The following is a 22,459-nucleotide window of genomic DNA, read 5'->3' on the forward strand; positions in this document are numbered from 1 at the left end:
CAGCTCTAATCCTATTCTATACATTATCCCCAGCTCTAATCCCATTCTATACATTATCCCCAGCACTAATCCCATTCTATACATTATGCCCAGCACTAATTCCATTCTATACATTATTCCCAGCTCTAATCCAATTCTATACATTATTCCCAGCACTGATCCCATTCTATTCTTTATTCCCAGCACTAATCCCATTCAATACATTATCCCAGCTCTAATCCCATTCTATACATTACTCTCAGATCTAATCCCATTCTATACATTATTCCCAGCTCGAATTCAATTCTATACATTATTCCCAGCACTAATCCCATTCTATACATTATTCCCAGCACTGATCCCATTATATTCATTATTCCCAGCACTAATCCCATTCTATACATTATCCCCAGCTCTAATCCTATTCTATACATTATCCCCAGCTCTAATCCCATTCTATACATTATCCCCAGCACTAATCCCATTCTATACATTATCCCCAGCACTAATTCCATTCTATACATTATTCCCAGCTCTAATCCAATTCTATACATTATTCCCAGCACTGATCCCATTCTATTCTTTATTCCCAGCACTAATCCCATTCAATACATTATCCCAGCTCTAATCCCATTCTATACATTACTCTCAGATCTAATCCCATTCTATACATTATTCCCAGCTCGAATCCAATTCTATACATTATTCCCAGCACTAATCCCATTCTATACATTATTCCCAGCACTGATCCCATTATATTCATTATTCCCAGCACTAATCCCATTCTATACATTATCCCCAGCTCTAATCCCATTCCATACATTATCCCCAGCTCTAATCCCATTCTATACATTATCCCCAGCTCTAATCCCATTCTATACATTATTCCCAGCACTAATCCCATTCTATACATTATTCCCAGCTCTATTCCCATTCTATACATTATTCCTAGGTCTAATCCCATTCTATACATTATTCCCAGCTCTAATCCCATTCTATACATTATCCCAGCTCTAATCCCATTCTATACATTATCCTAAGCTCTATTCCCATTCTATACATTATCCCAGCACTAATCCCATTCTATACATTATTCCCAGCTCTAATCCCATTCTATACACTATTCCCAGTACAAATCTCATTCTATACATTATCCCCAGCCTAATCCCATTCTATAAATTATCCCACACTCTAATCCCATTCTATACATTATTCACAGACCTAATCCCATTCTATACATTATCACAGCTCTAATCCCATTTTATACATTATTCCTAGTACTAATCCCATTCTATACATTATTCCCAGCACTGATCCCATTCTATACATTATTACCAGCTCTATTCCCATTCTATACATTATTCCTAGATCTAATCCCATTCTATACATTATTCCCAGCACTAATCCCATTCTATACATTTTTCCCAGCTCTAATCCCATTTTATACATTATTCACAGCTCTAATCCCATTCTATACATTATTCCCAGCTCTAATCCCATTATATACATCATTCCCAGCTCTAATCCCATTCTATACCTTATTCCCAGCTCTAATCCCATTCTATAGATCATTACCAGCACTAATCCCATTCTATACATTATTCCCAGCATTAATCCAATTATATACATTATCCCAGCACTAATCCCATTCTATACATTATTCTCAGCTCTAATCCCATTCTATACATTATCCCCAGCACTGATCCCATTCTATTCATTATTCCCAGCACTAATCCCATTCTATATATTATTCCCAGCACTGATCCCATTCTATTCATTATTCCCAGCACTAATCCCATTCTATACATTATTCCTAGCTATAATCCCATTCTATACATTATCCCCAGCACTAATCCCATTCTATACATTATTCCCAGCACTAATCCCATTCTATACATTATTCCCAGCTCTAATCCCATTCTATACATTATCCCCAGCTCTAATCCCATTCTATACATTATTCCCAGCTCTAATCCCATTCTATACATTATCCCAGCTCTAATACAATTCTATACATTATCCCCAGCACTAATCCCATTCTATACATTATTCCCAGCACTAATCCCATTCTATGCATTATTCCCAGCACTAATCCCATTCTATACATTATCCCCAGCACTAATCCCATTCTATACATTATTCCCAGTACTAATCCCATTCTATACATTATTCCCAGCTCTAATCCCATTCTATACATTATCCCCAGCTCTAATCCCATTCTATACATTATTCCCAGCTCTAATCCCATTCTATACATTATCCCAGCTCTAATACAATTCTATACATTATCCCCAGCACTAATCCCATTCTATACATTATTCCCAGCACTAATCCCATTCTATGCATTATTCCCAGCACTAATCCCATTCTATACATTATCCCCAGCACTAATCCCATTCTATACATTATTCCCAGTACTAATCCCATTCTATACATTATCCCAGCTCTAATCCCATTCTATACATTATCCCTAGCTCTAATCCCATTCTATACATTATCCCCAGCTCTAATCCCATTCTATACATTATCCCCAGCTCTAATCCCATTCTATACATTATTCCCAGCACTAATCCCATTCTATACATTATTCCCAGCTCTATTCCCATTCTATACACTATTCCCAGCACTATTCCCATTCTATACAGTATTCCCAGCACTAATCCCATTCTATACATTATTCCCAGCTCTAATCCCATTCTATACACTATTCCCAGCACTAATCCCATTCTATACATTATCCCTAGCTCTAATCCCATTCTATACATTATTCCCAGTACTAATCCCATTCTATACATTATTCCCAACTCTAATCCCATTCTATACATTACTCCCAGCACTGATCCCATTCTATACATTATTCCCAGCACTGATCCCATTCTATAAATTATTCCCAGCACTGATCCCATTCTATTCATTATTCCCAGCACTAATCCCATTCTATATATTATTCCCAGCACTGATCCCATTCTATTCATTATTCCCAGCACTAATCCCATTCTATACATTATTCCTAGCTATAATCCCATTCTATACATTATCCCCAGCACTAATCCCATTCTATACATTATTCCCAGCACTAATCCCATTCTATACATTATTCCCAGCTCTAATCCCATTCTATACATTATCCCCAGCTCTAATCCCATTCTATACATTATTCCCAGCTCTAATCCCATTCTATACATTATCCCAGCTCTAATACAATTCTATACATTATCCCCAGCACTAATCCCATTCTATACATTATTCCCAGCACTAATCCCATTCTATGCATTATTCCCAGCACTAATCCCATTCTATACATTATCCCCAGCACTAATCCCATTCTATACATTATTCCCAGTACTAATCCCATTCTATACATTATTCCCAGCTCTAATCCCATTCTATACATTATCCCCAGCTCTAATCCCATTCTATACATTATTCCCAGCTCTAATCCCATTCTATACATTATCCCAGCTCTAATACAATTCTATACATTATCCCCAGCACTAATCCCATTCTATACATTATTCCCAGCACTAATCCCATTCTATGCATTATTCCCAGCACTAATCCCATTCTATACATTATCCCCAGCACTAATCCCATTCTATACATTATTCCCAGTACTAATCCCATTCTATACATTATCCCAGCTCTAATCCCATTCTATACATTATCCCTAGCTCTAATCCCATTCTATACATTATCCCCAGCTCTAATCCCATTCTATACATTATCCCCAGCTCTAATCCCATTCTATACATTATTCCCAGCACTAATCCCATTCTATACATTATTCCCAGCTCTATTCCCATTCTATACATTATTCCTAGGTCTAATCCCATTCTATACATTATTCCCAGCTCTAATCCCATTCTATACATTATCCCAGCTCTAATCCCATTCTATACATTATCCCAGCACTAATCCCATTCTATACATTATTCCCAGCTCTAATCCCATTCTATACACTATTCCCAGCACTAATCCCATTCTATACATTATTCCCAGCTCTAAGCCCATTCTATACATTATCCCCAGCTCTAATCCCATTCTATACATTATTCCCAGCACTAATCCCATTCTATACATTATTCCCAGCTCTATTCCCATTCTATACACTATTCCCAGCACTATTCCCATTCTATACAGTATTCCCAGCACTAATCCCATTCTATACATTATTCCCAGCTCTAATCCCATTCTATACACTATTCCCAGCACTAATCCCATTCTATACATTATCCCTAGCTCTAATCCCATCCTATACATTATTCCCAGTACTAATCCCATTCTATACATTATTCCCAACTCTAATCCCATTCTATACATTACTCCCAGCACTGATCCCATTCTATACATTATTCCCAGCACTGATCCCATTCTATAAATTATTCCCAGCACTGATCCCATTCTATTCATTATTCCCAGCACTAATCCCATTCTATATATTATTCCCAGCACTGATCCCATTCTATTCATTATTCCCAGCACTAATCCCATTCTATACATTATTCCTAGCTATAATCCCATTCTATACATTATCCCCAGCACTAATCCCATTCTATACATTATTCCCAGCACTAATCCCATTCTATACATTATTCCCAGCTCTAATCCCATTCTATACATTATCCCCAGCTCTAATCCCATTCTATACATTATTCCCAGCTCTAATCCCATTCTATACATTATTCCCAGTACTAATCCCATTCTATACATTATTCCCAGCTCTAATCCCATTCTATACATTATCCCCAGCTCTAATCCCATTCTATACATTATTCCCAGCTCTAATCCCATTCTATACATTATTCCCAGCTCTAATCCCATTCTATACATTATTCCCAGCTCTAATACAATTCTATACATTATCCCCAGCACTAATCCCATTCTATACATTATTCCCAGCACTAATCCCATTCTATACATTATCCCCAGCACTAATCCCATTCTATACATTATTCCCAGCACTAATCCCATTCTATACATTATCCCCAGCACTAATCCCATTCTATACATTATTCCCAGTACTAATCCCATTCTATACATTATCCCCAGCTCTAATCCCATTCTATACATTATCCCCAGCACTAATCCCATTCTATACATTATTCCCAGCACTAATCCCATTCTATGCATTATTCCCAGCACTAATCCACTTCTATACATTATCCCCAGCACTAATCCCATTCTACACATTATTCCCAGTACTAATCCCATTCTATACATTATCCCAGCTCTAATCCCATTCTATACATTATCCCTAGCTCTAATCCCATTCTATACATTATCCCCAGCTCTAATCCCATTCTATACATTATCCCCAGCTCTAATCCCATTCTATACATTATTCCCAGCACTAATCCCATTCTATACATTATTCCCAGCTCTATTCCCATTCTATACATTATTCCCAGTTCTAATCCCATTCTATACATTATTCCCAGCTCTAATCCCATTCTATACATTATCCCAGCTCTAATCCCATTCTATACATTATCCTCAGCTCTATTCCCATTCTATACATTATCCCAGCACTAATCCCATTCTATACATTATTCCCAGCTCTAATCCCATTCTATACACTATTCCCAGCACTAATCCAATTCTATACATTATTCCCAGCTCTAAGCCCATTCTATACATTATTCCCAGCACTAATCCCATTCTATACATTATCCCTAGCTCTAATCCCATTCTATACATTATTCCCAGTACTAATCCCATTCTATACATTATTCCCAACTCTAATCCCATTCTATACATTACTCCCAGCACTGATCCCATTCTATACATTATTCCCAGCACTAATCCCATTCTATAAATTATCCCCAGCTCTAATCCCATTCTATACATTATTCCCAGGTCTAATCCCATTCTATACATTATTCCCAGCTCTAATCCGATTCTATACATTATCCCGGCTCTAATCCCATTCTATACATTATCCTCAGCTCTATTCCCATTCTATACATTATCCCAGCACTAATCCCATTCTATACATTATTCCCAGCACTAATCCCATTCTATACATTATCCCCAGCTCTAATCCTATTCTATACATTATCCCCAGCTCTAATCCCATTCTATACATTATCCCCAGCACTAATCCCATTCTATACATTATGCCCAGCACTAATTCCATTCTATACATTATTCCCAGCTCTAATCCAATTCTATACATTATTCCCAGCACTGATCCCATTCTATTCTTTATTCCCAGCACTAATCCCATTCAATACATTATCCCAGCTCTAATCCCATTCTATACATTACTCTCAGATCTAATCCCATTCTATACATTATTCCCAGCTCGAATCCAATTCTATACATTATTCCCAGCACTAATCCCATTCTATACATTATTCCCAGCACTGATCCCATTATATTCATTATTCCCAGCACTAATCCCATTCTATACATTATCCCCAGCTCTAATCCTATTCTATACATTATCCCCAGCTCTAATCCCATTCTATACATTATCCCCAGCACTAATCCCATTCTATACATTATCCCCAGCACTAATTCCATTCTATACATTATTCCCAGCTCTAATCCAATTCTATACATTATTCCCAGCACTGATCCCATTCTATTCTTTATTCCCAGCACTAATCCCATTCAATACATTATCCCAGCTCTAATCCCATTCTATACATTACTCTCAGATCTAATCCCATTCTATACATTATTCCCAGCTCGAATCCAATTCTATACATTATTCCCAGCACTAATCCCATTCTATACATTATTCCCAGCACTGATCCCATTATATTCATTATTCCCAGCACTAATCCCATTCTATACATTATCCCCAGCTCTAATCCCATTCCATACATTATCCCCAGCTCTAATCCCATTCTATACATTATCCCCAGCTCTAATCCCATTCTATACATTATTCCCAGCACTAATCCCATTCTATACATTATTCCCAGCTCTATTCCCATTCTATACATTATTCCTAGGTCTAATCCCATTCTATACATTATTCCCAGCTCTAATCCCATTCTATACATTATCCCAGCTCTAATCCCATTCTATACATTATCCTAAGCTCTATTCCCATTCTATACATTATCCCAGCACTAATCCCATTCTATACATTATTCCCAGCTCTAATCCCATTCTATACACTATTCCCAGCACTAATCCCATTCTATACATTATTCCCAGCTCTAAGCCCATTCTATACATTATCCCCAGCTCTAATCCCATTCTATACATTATTCCCAGCACTAATCCCATTCTATACATTATTCCCAGCTCTATTCCCATTCTATACACTATTCCCAGCACTATTCCCATTCTATACAGTATTCCCAGCACTAATCCCATTCTATACATTATTCCCAGCTCTAATCCCATTCTATACACTATTCCCAGCACTAATCCCATTCTATACATTATCCCTAGCTCTAATCCCATCCTATACATTATTCCCAGTACTAATCCCATTCTATACATTATTCCCAACTCTAATCCCATTCTATACATTACTCCCAGCACTGATCCCATTCTATACATTATTCCCAGCACTGATCCCATTCTATAAATTATTCCCAGCACTGATCCCATTCTATTCATTATTCCCAGCACTAATCCCATTCTATATATTATTCCCAGCACTGATCCCATTCTATTCATTATTCCCAGCACTAATCCCATTCTATACATTATTCCTAGCTATAATCCCATTCTATACATTATCCCCAGCACTAATCCCATTCTATACATTATTCCCAGCACTAATCCCATTCTATACATTATTCCCAGCTCTAATCCCATTCTATACATTATCCCCAGCTCTAATCCCATTCTATACATTATTCCCAGCTCTAATCCCATTCTATACATTATCCCAGCTCTAATACAATTCTATACATTATCCCCAGCACTAATCCCATTCTATACATTATTCCCAGCACTAATCCCATTCTATGCATTATTCCCAGCACTAATCCCATTCTATACATTATCCCCAGCACTAATCCCATTCTATACATTATTCCCAGTACTAATCCCATTCTATACATTATTCCCAGCTCTAATCCCATTCTATACATTATCCCCAGCTCTAATCCCATTCTATACATTATTCCCAGCTCTAATCCCATTCTATACATTATCCCAGCTCTAATACAATTCTATACATTATCCCCAGCACTAATCCCATTCTATACATTATTCCCAGCACTAATCCCATTCTATGCATTATTCCCAGCACTAATCCACTTCTATACATTATCCCCAGCACTAATCCCATTCTACACATTATTCCCAGTACTAATCCCATTCTATACATTATCCCAGCTCTAATCCCATTCTATACATTATCCCTAGCTCTAATCCCATTCTATACATTATCCCCAGCTCTAATCCCATTCTATACATTATCCCCAGCTCTAATCCCATTCTATACATTATTCCCAGCACTAATCCCATTCTATACATTATTCCCAGCTCTATTCCCATTCTATACATTATTCCTAGGTCTAATCCCATTCTATACATTATTCCCAGCTCTAATCCCATTCTATACATTATCCCAGCTCTAATCCCATTCTATACATTATCCCAGCACTAATCCCATTCTATACATTATTCCCAGCTCTAATCCCATTCTATACACTATTCCCAGCACTAATCCCATTCTATACATTATTCCCAGCTCTAAGCCCATTCTATACATTATCCCCAGCTCTAATCCCATTCTATACATTATTCCCAGCACTAATCCCATTCTATACATTATTCCCAGCTCTATTCCCATTCTATACACTATTCCCAGCACTATTCCCATTCTATACAGTATTCCCAGCACTAATCCCATTCTATACATTATTCCCAGCTCTAATCCCATTCTATACACTATTCCCAGCACTAATCCCATTCTATACATTATCCCTAGCTCTAATCCCATCCTATACATTATTCCCAGTACTAATCCCATTCTATACATTATTCCCAACTCTAATCCCATTCTATACATTACTCCCAGCACTGATCCCATTCTATACATTATTCCCAGCACTGATCCCATTCTATAAATTATTCCCAGCACTGATCCCATTCTATTCATTATTCCCAGCACTAATCCCATTCTATATATTATTCCCAGCACTGATCCCATTCTATTCATTATTCCCAGCACTAATCCCATTCTATACATTATTCCTAGCTATAATCCCATTCTATACATTATCCCCAGCACTAATCCCATTCTATACATTATTCCCAGCACTAATCCCATTCTATACATTATTCCCAGCTCTAATCCCATTCTATACATTATCCCCAGCTCTAATCCCATTCTATACATTATTCCCAGCTCTAATCCCATTCTATACATTATTCCCAGTACTAATCCCATTCTATACATTATTCCCAGCTCTAATCCCATTCTATACATTATCCCCAGCTCTAATCCCATTCTATACATTATTCCCAGCTCTAATCCCATTCTATACATTATTCCCAGCTCTAATCCCATTCTATACATTATTCCCAGCTCTAATACAATTCTATACATTATCCCCAGCACTAATCCCATTCTATACATTATTCCCAGCACTAATCCCATTCTATACATTATCCCCAGCACTAATCCCATTCTATACATTATTCCCAGCACTAATCCCATTCTATACATTATCCCCAGCACTAATCCCATTCTATACATTATTCCCAGTACTAATCCCATTCTATACATTATCCCCAGCTCTAATCCCATTCTATACATTATCCCCAGCACTAATCCCATTCTATACATTATTCCCAGCACTAATCCCATTCTATGCATTATTCCCAGCACTAATCCACTTCTATACATTATCCCCAGCACTAATCCCATTCTACACATTATTCCCAGTACTAATCCCATTCTATACATTATCCCAGCTCTAATCCCATTCTATACATTATCCCTAGCTCTAATCCCATTCTATACATTATCCCCAGCTCTAATCCCATTCTATACATTATCCCCAGCTCTAATCCCATTCTATACATTATTCCCAGCACTAATCCCATTCTATACATTATTCCCAGCTCTATTCCCATTCTATACATTATTCCCAGTTCTAATCCCATTCTATACATTATTCCCAGCTCTAATCCCATTCTATACATTATCCCAGCTCTAATCCCATTCTATACATTATCCTCAGCTCTATTCCCATTCTATACATTATCCCAGCACTAATCCCATTCTATACATTATTCCCAGCTCTAATCCCATTCTATACACTATTCCCAGCACTAATCCAATTCTATACATTATTCCCAGCTCTAAGCCCATTCTATACATTATTCCCAGCACTAATCCCATTCTATACATTATCCCTAGCTCTAATCCCATTCTATACATTATTCCCAGTACTAATCCCATTCTATACATTATTCCCAACTCTAATCCCATTCTATACATTACTCCCAGCACTGATCCCATTCTATACATTATTCCCAGCACTAATCCCATTCTATAAATTATCCCCAGCTCTAATCCCATTCTATACATTATTCCCAGGTCTAATCCCATTCTATACATTATTCCCAGCTCTAATCCGATTCTATACATTATCCCGGCTCTAATCCCATTCTATACATTATCCTCAGCTCTATTCCCATTCTATACATTATCCCAGCACTAATCCCATTCTATACATTATTCCCAGCACTAATCCCATTCTATACATTATCCCCAGCTCTAATCCTATTCTATACATTATCCCCAGCTCTAATCCCATTCTATACATTATCCCCAGCACTAATCCCATTCTATACATTATGCCCAGCACTAATTCCATTCTATACATTATTCCCAGCTCTAATCCAATTCTATACATTATTCCCAGCACTGATCCCATTCTATTCTTTATTCCCAGCACTAATCCCATTCAATACATTATCCCAGCTCTAATCCCATTCTATACATTACTCTCAGATCTAATCCCATTCTATACATTATTCCCAGCTCGAATCCAATTCTATACATTATTCCCAGCACTAATCCCATTCTATACATTATTCCCAGCACTGATCCCATTATATTCATTATTCCCAGCACTAATCCCATTCTATACATTATCCCCAGCTCTAATCCTATTCTATACATTATCCCCAGCTCTAATCCCATTCTATACATTATCCCCAGCACTAATCCCATTCTATACATTATCCCCAGCACTAATTCCATTCTATACATTATTCCCAGCTCTAATCCAATTCTATACATTATTCCCAGCACTGATCCCATTCTATTCTTTATTCCCAGCACTAATCCCATTCAATACATTATCCCAGCTCTAATCCCATTCTATACATTACTCTCAGATCTAATCCCATTCTATACATTATTCCCAGCTCGAATCCAATTCTATACATTATTCCCAGCACTAATCCCATTCTATACATTATTCCCAGCACTGATCCCATTATATTCATTATTCCCAGCACTAATCCCATTCTATACATTATCCCCAGCTCTAATCCCATTCCATACATTATCCCCAGCTCTAATCCCATTCTATACATTATCCCCAGCTCTAATCCCATTCTATACATTATTCCCAGCACTAATCCCATTCTATACATTATTCCCAGCTCTATTCCCATTCTATACATTATTCCTAGGTCTAATCCCATTCTATACATTATTCCCAGCTCTAATCCCATTCTATACATTATCCCAGCTCTAATCCCATTCTATACATTATCCTAAGCTCTATTCCCATTCTATACATTATCCCAGCACTAATCCCATTCTATACATTATTCCCAGCTCTAATCCCATTCTATACACTATTCCCAGCACTAATCCCATTCTATACATTATTCCCAGCTCTAAGCCCATTCTATACATTATCCCCAGCTCTAATCCCATTCTATACATTATTCCCAGCACTAATCCCATTCTATACATTATTCCCAGCTCTATTCCCATTCTATACACTATTCCCAGCACTATTCCCATTCTATACAGTATTCCCAGCACTAATCCCATTCTATACATTATTCCCAGCTCTAATCCCATTCTATACACTATTCCCAGCACTAATCCCATTCTATACATTATCCCTAGCTCTAATCCCATCCTATACATTATTCCCAGTACTAATCCCATTCTATACATTATTCCCAACTCTAATCCCATTCTATACATTACTCCCAGCACTGATCCCATTCTATACATTATTCCCAGCACTGATCCCATTCTATAAATTATTCCCAGCACTGATCCCATTCTATTCATTATTCCCAGCACTAATCCCATTCTATATATTATTCCCAGCACTGATCCCATTCTATTCATTATTCCCAGCACTAATCCCATTCTATACATTATTCCTAGCTATAATCCCATTCTATACATTATCCCCAGCACTAATCCCATTCTATACATTATTCCCAGCACTAATCCCATTCTATACATTATTCCCAGCTCTAATCCCATTCTATACATTATCCCCAGCTCTAATCCCATTCTATACATTATTCCCAGCTCTAATCCCATTCTATACATTATCCCAGCTCTAATACAATTCTATACATTATCCCCAGCACTAATCCCATTCTATACATTATTCCCAGCACTAATCCCATTCTATGCATTATTCCCAGCACTAATCCCATTCTATACATTATCCCCAGCACTAATCCCATTCTATACATTATTCCCAGTACTAATCCCATTCTATACATTATTCCCAGCTCTAATCCCATTCTATACATTATCCCCAGCTCTAATCCCATTCTATACATTATTCCCAGCTCTAATCCCATTCTATACATTATCCCAGCTCTAATACAATTCTATACATTATCCCCAGCACTAATCCCATTCTATACATTATTCCCAGCACTAATCCCATTCTATGCATTATTCCCAGCACTAATCCACTTCTATACATTATCCCCAGCACTAATCCCATTCTACACATTATTCCCAGTACTAATCCCATTCTATACATTATCCCAGCTCTAATCCCATTCTATACATTATCCCTAGCTCTAATCCCATTCTATACATTATCCCCAGCTCTAATCCCATTCTATACATTATCCCCAGCTCTAATCCCATTCTATACATTATTCCCAGCACTAATCCCATTCTATACATTATTCCCAGCTCTATTCCCATTCTATACATTATTCCCAGGTCTAATCCCATTCTATACATTATTCCCAGCTCTAATCCCATTCTATACATTATCCCAGCTCTAATCCCATTCTATACATTATCCTCAGCTCTATTCCCATTCTATACATTATCCCAGCACTAATCCCATTCTATACATTATTCCCAGCTCTAATCCCATTCTATACACTATTCCCAGCACTAATCCAATTCTATACATTATTCCCAGCTCTAAGCCCATTCTATACATTATTCCCAGCACTAATCCCATTCTATACATTATCCCTAGCTCTAATCCCATTCTATACATTATTCCCAGTACTAATCCCATTCTATACATTATTCCCAACTCTAATCCCATTCTATACATTACTCCCAGCACTGATCCCATTCTATACATTATTCCCAGCACTAATCCCATTCTATAAATTATCCCCAGCTCTAATCCCATTCTATACATTATTCCCAGGTCTAATCCCATTCTATACATTATTCCCAGCTCTAATCCGATTCTATACATTATCCCGGCTCTAATCCCATTCTATACATTATCCTCAGCTCTATTCCCATTCTATACATTATCCCAGCACTAATCCCATTCTATACATTATTCCCAGCACTAATCCCATTCTATACATTATCCCCAGCTCTAATCCTATTCTATACATTATCCCCAGCTCTAATCCCATTCTATACATTATCCCCAGCACTAATCCCATTCTATACATTATCCCCAGCACTAATTCCATTCTATACATTATTCCCAGCTCTAATCCAATTCTATACATTATTCCCAGCACTGATCCCATTCTATTCTTTATTCCCAGCACTAATCCCATTCAATACATTATCCCAGCTCTAATCCCATTCTATACATTACTCTCAGATCTAATCCCATTCTATACATTATTCCCAGCTCGAATCCAATTCTATACATTATTCCCAGCACTAATCCCATTCTATACATTATTCCCAGCACTGATCCCATTATATTCATTATTCCCAGCACTAATCCCATTCTATACATTATCCCCAGCTCTAATCCCATTCCATACATTATTCCCAGTACAAATCTCATTCTATACATTATCCCCAGCACTAATCCCATTCTATAAATTATCCCACACTCTAATCCCATTCTATACATTATTCCCAGACCTAATCCCATTCTATAAATTATCACAGCTCTAATCCCATTCTATACATTACTCTCAGATCTAATCCCATTCTATACATTATTCCCAGCTCTAATCCCATTTTATACATTATTCCCAGTACTAATCCCATTCTATACATTATTCCCAGCACTGATCCCATTCTATACATTATTACCAGCTCTATTCCCATTCTATACATTATTCCTAGATCTAATCCCATTCTATACATTATTCCCAGCACTAATCCCATTCTATACATTATCCCCAGATCTAATCCCATTCAATACATTATTCCTAGCACTAATCCCATTCTCTACATTATTCCCAGCACTAAGCCCATTCTATACCTTATTCCCTGCCCTAGTCCCATTCTATACATTATCCCAGCTAATCCCATTGTATACATTACTCTCAGTTCTAATCCCATTCTATACATAATTCCTAGCTCTAATCCCATTCTATACATTATTCCCAGCTCTAATACCATTCTATAAATTATCCCCAGCACTAATCCCATTCTATACATTATCCTAAGCTCTAATCCCATTCTATACATTATTCCCAGTACTAATCCCATTTTTTACATTATCCCCAGCACTAATCCCATTCTATACATTATCCCCAGCTCTAATCCCATTCTCTACATTATTCCCAGCCCTAATCCCATTCTATACATTTCATAGCTCTAATCCCATTCTATAAATTATTCCTACAACTAATCCCATTCTATACATTATCCCCAGCTCTAATCCCATTCTATACATTATTCCCAGCACTAATCCCATTCTATTCATTATTCCCAGCACTAATCCCATTCTATACATTATTCCCAGCTCTAATCCCATTCCATACATTATTCTTAGCTCTATTCCCATTCTATACATTATTCCTAGATCTAATCCCATTCTATACATTATTCCCAGCACTAATCCCAATCTATTCATTATTCCAAGCACTAATCCCATTCTATGCATTATTCCCAGCACTGATCCCATTCTATACATTATTCCCAGCTCTAATCCCATTCTATACATTATTCCCAGCTCTAATCCCATTCTATACATTATCCCCAGCTCTAATCCCATTCTATACATTATTCCCAGCTCTATTCCCATTCTATACATTATTCCTAGATCTAATCCCATTCTATACATTATTCCCAGCACTAATCCCATTCTATACATTATCCCCAGCACTAATCCCATTCTACACATTATCCCCAGCATTAATCCCATTCTATACATTATACCCAGCTCTAATCCAATTCTATACATTATTCTCAACACTGATCCCATTCTATTCATTATTCCCAGCACTAATCCCATTCAATACATTATCCCAGCTCTAATCCCATTCTATACATTACTCTCAGATCTAATCCCATTCTATACATTATTCCTAGATCTAATCCCATTCTATACAATATTCCCAGCACTAATCCCATTCTATTCATTATTTCCAGCACTAATCCCATTCTATACATTATTCCCAGCACTAATCCATTTCTATACATTATTCTTAGCTCTAATCCCATTCTATACATTATTCTTAGCTCTAATCCCATTCTATACATTATTTCCAGCACTGATCCCATTCTATACATTATTCTTAGCTCTAATCCCATTCTATACATTATTCCCAGCCCTAATCCCATTCTATACATTATTCCCAGCACTAATCCCATTCTGTACATTATTCCCAGCACTGATCCCATTCTATACATTATCCCCAGCACTAATCCCATTCTATACATTATTCCCAGCTCTAATCCCACTCTATACATTATTCCCAGCTCTAATCCCATTCTATACATTATTCCCAGCACTAATCCCATTCTATTCATTACTCCCAGCACTGATCCCATTCTATACATTATTCCCAGCACTGATCCCTGTCACGTGCGTGGGCTATAGGCCCAGCCGAGACAATGGGGAGAGTGTGTAAGTGACAGGGTTAATGACACCAGACCCCTGGTTACCTGTTGCTAGTCCCAGCAACCACTCAATTAACCCCTGCAATCCCTTCTACACTAACCCCCTAGTACACACTTTACTGCCACCACCAAGACTTTTAAACCCGGGCGTCTTAGGTTACCCCACACACAGGAGAATTATAGGATCACAGTTCTACTTTTACTAATCAAACACTTATAATTAACCCTTTTTGGTAACGTGTTTACCTGAGCTCTCTGGAGAGTAAAGCTCGTAGAAAACAGACACAAGCTGATTAATTAAACATTTAATCTGACAAAAAAGATTCACAGTGCTGAGTACAAAATACAGAAATAAATGACATACAGATAACAAATTGCAAAACAGTACATAAAATAAAATAGGAGAAAACACAAGAAATTCCTTACATATATTTACCCTATATAGAATTCTTGTGGGAGTCTTAGATGGTATTGATCTCCTAGACGTTACTGACAAAAAGAAAAACGAATACTGACTCTGGATAGTCCAGCACCCTCATTATATATCTAAACTAGTTATTTCTCAGTGGGCAGACCCCTGGGGGGATCAGAGGGGGTTGGTCTGGCAGTCTATAGCCCACTCTATGAAATTCCTTGTGTCCAGCTCTGGTGATGGCTATCTAGATGTTTTATGGTCTAGGCCTGGTGCAAGATCAAAGACCACAATAAATGCCATCCCAAGGTTTACAAAAAAACAACTCTTAACATATATAAACACACATCAAACACCAACTCATGCTTTTGGCATGACAATCCCATTCTATACATTATTCCCAGCTCTAATCCCATTCTATACTTTATTCCCCGCACTAATCCCATTCTATACATTATCCCCAGCACTAATCCCATTCTATACATTATCCCTAGCTCTAATCCCATTCTGTACATTATCCCCAGCTCCAATCCCATTCTGTACATTATCCCAGCACTAATCCCATTCTATACATTATTCCCAGCTCTATTCCCATTCTATACATTATTCCCAGCACTAATCCCATTCTATACATTATTCCCAGCTCTAATCCCATTCTATACATTATTCCCAGCTCTAATCCCATTCTATACATTATCCCAGCTCTAATCCCATTCTACACATTATCCCCAGCTCTATTCCCATTCTATACATTATCCCAGCACTAATCCCATTCTATACATTATTCCCAGCACTAATCCCATTCTATACATTATCCCCAGCACTAATCCCATTCTATACATTATCCCCAGCTCTAATCCCTTTCTATACATTATCCCCAGCTCTAATCCTATTCTATACATTATCCCCAGCTCTAATCCCATTCTATACATTATCTCCAGCACTAATCCCATTCTATACATTATTCCCAGCTCTAATCCAATTCTATACATTATTCCCAGCTCTAATCCCATTATATACATCATTCCCAGCTCTAATCCCATTCTATACCTTATTCCCAGCTCTAATCCCATTCTATACATTATTCCCAGCTCTAATCCCATTCTATAGATCATTACCAGCACTAATCCCATTCTATACATTATTCCCAGCATTAATCCAATTATATACATTATCCCAGCACTAATCCCATTCTATACATTATTCTCAGCTCTAATCCCATTCTATACATTATCCCCAGCACTGATCCCATTCTATTCATTATTCCCAGCACTAATCCCATTCTATATATTATTCCCAGCACTGATCCCATTCTATTCATTATTCCCAGCACTAATCCCATTCTATACATTATTCCTAGCTATAATCCCATTCTATACATTATCCCCAGCACTAATCCCATTCTATACATTATTCCCAGCACTAATCCCATTCTATACATTATTCCCAGCTCTAATCCCATTCTATACATTATCCCCAGCTCTAATCCCATTCTATACATTATTCCCAGCTCTAATCCCATTCTATACATTATCCCAGCTCTAATACAATTCTATACATTATCCCCAGCACTAATCCCATTCTATACATTATTCCCAGCACTAATCCCATTCTATGCATTATTCCCAGCACTAATCCCATTCTATACATTATCCCCAGCACTAATCCCATTCTATACATTATTCCCAGTACTAATCCCATTCTATACATTATTCCCAGCTCTAATCCCATTCTATACATTATCCCCAGCTCTAATCCCATTCTATACATTATTCCCAGCTCTAATCCCATTCTATACATTATCCCAGCTCTAATACAATTCTATACATTATCCCCAGCACTAATCCCATTCTATACATTATTCCCAGCACTAATCCCATTCTATGCATTATTCCCAGCACTAATCCCATTCTATACATTATCCCCAGCACTAATCCCATTCTATACATTATTCCAAGTACTAATCCCATTCTATACATTATCCCAGCTCTAATCCCATTCTATACATTATCCCTAGCTCTAATCCCATTCTATACATTATCCCCAGCTCTAATCCCATTCTATACATTATCCCCAGCTCTAATCCCATTCTATACATTATTCCCAGCACTAATCCCATTCTATACATTATTCCCAGCTCTATTCCCATTCTATACACTATTCCCAGCACTATTCCCATTCTATACAGTATTCCCAGAAATAATCCCATTCTATACATTATTCCCAGCTCTAATCCCATTCTATACACTATTCCCAGCACTAATCCCATTCTATACATTATCCCTAGCTCTAATCCCATTCTATACATTATTCCCAGTACTAATCCTATTCTATACATTATTCCCAACTCTAATCCCATTCTATACATTACTCCCAGCACTGATCCCATTCTATACATTATTCCCAGCACTGATCCCATTCTATAAATTATTCCCAGCACTGATCCCATTCTATTCATTATTCCCAGCACTAATCCCATTCTATATATTATTCCCAGCACTGATCCCATTCTATTCATTATTCCCAGCACTAATCCCATTCTATACATTATTCCTAGCTATAATCCCATTCTATACATTATCCCCAGCACTAATCCCATTCTATACATTATTCCCAGCACTAATCCCATTCTATACATTATTCCCAGCTCTAATCCAATTCTATACATTATCCCCAGCTCTAATCCCATTCTATACATTATTCCCAGCTCTAATCCCATTCTATACATTATCCCCAGCTCTAATACAATTCTATACATTATCCCCAGCACTAATCCCATTCTATACATTATTCCCAGCACTAATCCCATTCTATGCATTATTCCCAGCACTAATCCCATTCTATACATTATCCCCAGCACTAATCCCATTCTATACATTATCCCCAGCACTAATCCCATTCTATACATTATCCCCAGCTCTAATCCCATTCTATACATTATTCCCAGCTCTAATCCCATTCTATACATTATCCCAGCTCTAATACAATTCTATACATTATCCCCAGCACTAATCCCATTCTATACATTATTCCCAGCACTAATCCCATTCTATGCATTATTCCCAGCACTAATCCCATTCTATACATTATCCCCAGCACTAATCCCATTCTATACATTATTCCCAGTACTAATCCCATTCTATACATTATTCCCAGCTCTAATCCCATTCTATACATTATCCCCAGCTCTAATCCCATTCTATACATTATTCCCAGCTCTAATCCCATTCTATACATTATCCCAGCTCTAATACAATTCTATACATTATCCCCAGCACTAATCCCATTCTATACATTATTCCCAGCACTAATCCCATTCTATGCATTATTCCCAGCACTAATCCCATTCTATACATTATCCCCAGCACTAATCCCATTCTATACATTATTCCCAGTACTAATCCCATTCTATACATTATCCCAGCTCTAATCCCATTCTATACATTTTCCCTAGCTCTAATCCCATTCTATACATTATCCCCAGCTCTAATCCCATTCTATACATTATCCCCAGCTCTAATCCCATTCTATACATTATTCCCAGCACTAATCCCATTCTATACATTATTCCCAGCTCTATTCACATTCTATACACTATTCCCAGCACTATTCCCATTCTATACAGTATTCCCAGCAATAATCCCATTCTATACATTATTCCCAGCTCTAATCCCATTCTATACACTATTCCCAGCACTAATCCCATTCTATACATTATCCCTAGCTCTAATCCCATTCTATACATTATTCCCAGTACTAATCCCATTCTATACATTATTCCCAACTCTAATCCCATTCTATACATTACTCCCAGCACTGATCCCATTCTATACATTATTCCCAGCACTGATCCCATTCTATAAATTATTCCCAGCACTGATCCCATTCTATTCATTATTCCCAGCACTAATCCCATTCTATATATTATTCCCAGCACTGATCCCATTCTATTCATTATTCCCAGCACTAATCCCATTCTATACATTATTCCTAGCTATAATCCCATTCTATACATTATCCCCAGCACTAATCCCATTCTATACATTATTCCCAGCACTAATCCCATTCTATACATTATTCCCAGCTCTAATCCAATTCTATACATTATCCCCAGCTCTAATCCCATTCTATACATTATTCCCAGCTCTAATCCCATTCTATACATTATCCCCAGCTCTAATACAATTCTATACATTATCCCCAGCACTAATCCCATTCTATACATTATTCCCAGCACTAATCCCATTCTATGCATTATTCCCAGCACTAATCCCATTCTATACATTATCCCCAGCACTAATCTCATTCTATACATTATCCCCAGCACTAATCCCATTCTATACATTATCCCCAGCTCTAATCCCATTCTATACATTATTCCCAGCTCTAATCCCATTCTATACATTATCCCAGCTCTAATACAATTCTATACATTATCCCCAGCACTAATCCCATTCTATACATTATTCCCAGCACTAATCCCATTCTATGCATTATTCCCAGCACTAATCCCATTCTATACATTATCCCCAGCACTAATCCCATTCTATACATTATTCCCAGTACTAATCCCATTCTATACATTATCCCAGCTCTAATCCCATTCTATACATTATCCCTAGCTCTAATCCCATTCTATACATTATCCCCAGCTCTAATCCCATTCTATACATTATCCCCAGCTCTAATCCCATTCTATACATTATTCCCAGCACTAATCCCATTCTATACATTATTCCCAGCTCTATTCCCATTCTATACACTATTCCCAGCACTATTCCCATTCTATACAGTATTCCCAGCAATAATCCCATTCTATACATTATTCCCAGCTCTAATCCCATTCTATACACTATTCCCAGCACTAATCCCATTCTATACATTATCCCTAGCTCTAATCCCATTCTATACATTATTCCCAGTACTAATCCCATTCTATACATTATTCCCAACTCTAATCCCATTCTATACATTACTCCCAGCACTGATCCCATTCTATACATTATTCCCAGCACTGATCCCATTCTATAAATTATTCCCAGCACTGATCCCATTCTATTCATTATTCCCAGCACTAATCCCATTCTATATATTATTCCCAGCACTGATCCCATTCTATTCATTATTCCCAGCACTAATCCCATTCTATACATTATTCCTAGCTATAATCCCATTCTATACATTATCCCCAGCACTAATCCCATTCTATACATTATTCCCAGCACTAATCCCATTCTATACATTATTCCCAGCTCTAATCCCATTCTATACATTATCCCCAGCTCTAATCCCATTCTATACATTATTCCCAGCTCTAATCCCATTCTATACATTATCCCCAGCTCTAATACAATTCTATACATTATCCCCAGCACTAATCCCATTCTATACATTATTCCCAGCACTAATCCCATTCTATGCATTATTCCCAGCACTAATCCCATTCTATACATTATCCCCAGCACTAATCCCATTCTATACATTATTCCCAGTACTAATCCCATTCTATACATTATCCCAGCTCTAATCCCATTCTATACATTATCCCTAGCTCTAATCCCATTCTATACATTATCCCCAGCTCTAATCCCATTCTATACATTATCCCCAGCTCTAATCCCATTCTATACATTATTCCCAGCACTAATCCCATTCTATACATTATTCCCAGCTCTATTCCCATTCTTTACACTATTCCCAGCACTATTCCCATTCTATACAGTATTCCCAGCAATAATCCCATTCTATACATTATTCCCAGCTCTAATCCCATTCTATACACTATTCCCAGCACTAATCCCATTCTATACATTATCCCTAGCTCTAATCCCATTCTATACATTATT

Source organism: Pelobates fuscus, chromosome 2, assembly GCF_036172605.1.
Source record: "Pelobates fuscus isolate aPelFus1 chromosome 2, aPelFus1.pri, whole genome shotgun sequence".
Taxonomy (NCBI): Eukaryota; Metazoa; Chordata; class Amphibia; order Anura; family Pelobatidae; genus Pelobates; species Pelobates fuscus.